Source organism: Felis catus, chromosome B2, assembly GCF_018350175.1.
Source record: "Felis catus isolate Fca126 chromosome B2, F.catus_Fca126_mat1.0, whole genome shotgun sequence".
Lineage (NCBI taxonomy): Eukaryota > Metazoa > Chordata > Mammalia > Carnivora > Felidae > Felis > Felis catus.
In genome coordinates this window covers 5,211,941-5,215,873 of record NC_058372.1, presented here as the reverse complement: position 1 = coordinate 5,215,873, position 3,933 = coordinate 5,211,941, and the positions used below count along the sequence as shown (strand labels likewise).

Here is a 3,933-nt window from a genome sequence, read left to right as displayed (position 1 = left end):
CTGTAGATTTGAGGGCAGGGGGCTCAGCCAAGAACACAGAAAGGTAGAGGGAAAGTTATTTTTCCCCTCCTGCATGGGTAAATAGAGCTCCCTCCCTGGAGACCTGTGGTCTGTGAATACCTGGGGCCAGGAGCCTGCAGGTGACATTTTGTATCCCGGCCTCTGTCCTGTGATCTGAGCTCATTAGATATTTGCCAAACTGAACGGAAAACATACCTGGTTTGTAAGTGTGGCCACGTAACAGCATATTCTCCAGCTTTCCACATTTGCCAGCCTCACTCTTCTGCTCTTCCTGTTAATCCATTATGTACTTTTTCCCAGGTTTGGGTTTTTCCGATACTGAAAGGTATGGGGAAGAAATTCCCTGAAACTCTGCTCTTCAGATATAATCACTGTTAATTATTTTAACAATGTATATTTTCACCCACTATTCGTTTATATTTTAAGAAATTTCATGTGACCTTGCCGAATGTGACCTTGAACAAAGGTAGATTTTTCATTAGAAGAAAGAGCAGTGCCACTGGATACCTCTCTTTGTCATTCCATTGATCTCATGCATTTCTTTTCACCTGATTTGATTTTTTTTTTTAATTTTTTTTTCAACGTTTATTTATTTTTTGGGGACAGAGAGAGACAGAGCATGAACGGGGGAGGGGCAGAGAGAGAGGGAGACACAGAATCGGAAACAGGCTCCGAGCCATCAGCCCAGAGCCCAACGCGGGGCTCGAACTCACGGACCGCGAGATCGTGACCTGGCTGAAGTCGGACGCTTAACCGACTGTGCCACCCAGGCGCCCCATGATTTGATTTTTTTAATGCTTATTTATTTTTGAGAGAGAGACAGAGCATGAACAGGGGAGGAACAGAGAGAGAGGGAGACACAGGACCCAAAGCAGGCTCCAGGCTCTGAGCTGTCAGCGCAGAACCCGACGCGGGGCTTGATCTCACAGACCATGAGATCATGACCTGAGCCGAAGTCGGATGCTTCACCAACTGAGCCACCCAGGCGCCCCATCACCTTCTTTGATTTTTAAAAAAAATGAACACGGGGCAGGGCGCCTGGGTGGCTCAGTCAGTTAAGCGTTGGACTCCTGATTTTGGCTCAGGTCATAATCTGACAGTTTGTGGGTTAGGGCCCCACACTGGGCTCTGTGCTGACAGCACGGAGCCTGCTGGGGATTCTCTCTCTCTTTGCCCTCCTCTGCTCTCTCTCAAAATAAGTAAATAAACTTAAAAAAAATGAGCATATTGTAGTATTGTATTTAACTCATTAATGAGGAACCTGGTAAGGGTATTATAACCAGTGAAAAGGAGAAGCCAAAAGCTCCCCAAACTTGTATGGATGCACAACACTGAAATGGACGAGAAAGTGGAAACACACTGTGCAGGAGGGAAATCAGTCAAATTCTAGGACAGACAGAATTTGCATTTGGCATCTTTCTTCTCTACAATGTTAAAGTCAGAAAATGCCTCCAGGGCAATGAGTGTGAGAACCAGATAACCCAGGAAATAACCCTTCGCTGTGTATAGACAATGCATAGTTTTCCACTGAAGCTGTTCTTCATTTTGATTTTTAAAATTACTTCATTACCAGCAGAAAACTCTCCACTTACCTCTTAATTTGTGGGGTTTTTACGTGCTCGGCCTAGGCCAGTACTTAGAAGCGTTATTTTCCATCTTCCTACCTTTTCTTCCATTCTCTCAGTAAATGTTCACCTGCTACAGCTTTGTTTCTAATTTAGCCTGCAACAAATTAAACAGCAAATTAGTGTGGTCTTCATTTATGAGGTCTGGGAAACTCTCTGGAAAAACAGCAGGTCCTACTTATTCTGAGAGCATGGAAAAGCTAACCAACATATTCTATTTGCACGTGCTATTTATAAATGAATGGAAATGAGTTTGGAAATTAGCAGTCTGCAAGTTTATCTATTTTTATCAGCTAACGAGAATGGTATCGCCACAGGTTAGGCCACAGACAGTCCTCTGTCCCAGTGTCCGAGGACACGGATGTTTTTGCAGGTACTTGGTCAGATTAGGGAAGACTGAGCTTTCTCTCTGTTGTGCTAAGGACTCAGGCCTTCAACTCTGGGCTCATCACCTTCAGGACAGAGGTGATAATACTAAGTAGGCTTCAAATACAGGAAATTTGTCCATTTACTAAACTCGTATCAAAAAGGGAGACTCTCTGTTTAGCTGGAGACAAGCTGGCTTTGCATTTTTGTTTAACCTGTTCCTGACATTAACGGAAAAGCTTTTAGCATTTCCCTGTTAATCATGAATGTGTTTCCTCTCAACATCTTTCCACCCTTTATTCTGAAATAATTACAAATTCACAAGAGGCTGCAAAAAGAACAGATTCCTCTGTAACTTGCACCCATTTTCCCCCAGAGGCTACTGCTTACAGAACCAATAGCAGGAAACTGACATTAATTAGTATCATACTAGGGGCGCCTGGGTGGCGCAGTCGGTTAAGCGTCCGACTTCAGCCAGGTCACGATCTCGCGGTCCGTGAGTTCGAGCCCCACGTCGGGCTCTGGGCTGATGGCTCAGAGCCTGGAGCCTGTTTCCGATTCTGTGTCTCCCTCTCTCTCTGCCCCTCCCCCGTTCATGCTCTGTCTCTCTCTGTCCCAAAAATAAAAAAAAAAAAAATTAGTATCATACTATTAAGTCAGTCCTTCTGCCAGTCTGCCCAGTTTTCATGTATGTTTAGATGTGTGTGATCCAACTTAAGCACATCAGCAGGTAGGTTTGTGCAGTCACTGCCACAATCAAGATACAGAGCTGTCTCACCCCCACCAAGGAAATCCCTCCTCCTATCTCTTTATACTTAGCTGGCTTTGAAAGTACAGTCACTTGGCCAGGTTTCTTGTTAAATTTTCATTCAAGTGTAACGTGCATGCAAAGAAAAGCGTATGTAAGTGAACTCGCTGAATCTTCACAAACTGGGGACACCTTGTGACTGGGCACCAGAGAAAGAAATGGAGCACTGCCAGGCCCTGCCTGCGACCCTTTGGAATGACCAGTTTTTCAGGGAAGTCTCTGGACTACAGCTCTCTCTCTAGATGCCAGGAAACGTTTCACTTTCCCCCAAGATCAAAAGGAAAACACTTCTGCTTTGGGGAAGCTTTAAATTAAGAGTTTATGCTAAGTTTCAGGTGAGCTCAGACTTAGAGGTTTTTTATTTTGTTTTGAATGTATTTGCAATAGTGGAAAGTCATCACTGTTGAGATCATAAAGATTTGACGCAAAGGGCAGTTTGGGTCTCTCAGTGAATGAATACAGAGCTCTGGCAGGACCGAGGGTGACCTTGGAGCCCTGAACCTAGTTTAGGTAACCACAGTAGTCCCATCCCCATTACAGGGCTCTTTACTTCAGCAAGTATTTTCCTGGTCCAAGTTGCTAATGGATTCATTTGAATGGCTTGGAAAGGAGAAACGTGATGGATAAAAAGCTCCAAAAGTGGATGTATATTATACGATCCCATTTATATGAAACTCTCGGATATTCCAGCTAATCTGTAGTGACAGTGGATCGGCTTGCCTGGGGAGGGAGAGGTTACCAAGAGTCAGAGAAAATTTCATCTCAACCGTGGTGACGTTTTCCCGGTTGTACACACACCAACACTTACCAAGTTGTACTACGTGTTTGCAGTTATTATGAGTCCGCTATACCTCACGTACCATTTAAGTCAACGAAGCTTTGATGCCGAGACTTTTACCCCAACCCAATGGCTGGCTCGCTCATCAACAGCCCATGTAACAGGCAGGCACGGCTGTGAGGCTTTAGGGAACCGACAGGTGACACGCCACCGTTCCAGAGTTCACAGCTGGGAACGCGACCACGCGGGAGGTACACAGTCGGGGTACACAGAAAACACGCGGGTTCCGCGGTGGGGAGAAACCCGGTTGGGGGCTAAGGCTTCGGTCCGCACAC

The 3,933-nt window shown here is 45.3% G+C and overlaps 1 protein-coding gene across 1 annotated transcript in view; it reads right to left on the bottom strand.

The window, feature by feature from the left end:
- The window catches only part of KIAA0319 (KIAA0319 ortholog), a 61,485-nt gene that overhangs the window by 771 nt on the left and 56,781 nt on the right, over window positions 1–3,933 (bottom strand). Inside the window, 2 exon segments of the mRNA XM_045057056.1 lie at window positions 217–339; window positions 1,614–1,743. The gene's annotated coding sequence lies outside the window, so the exon portion shown is untranslated.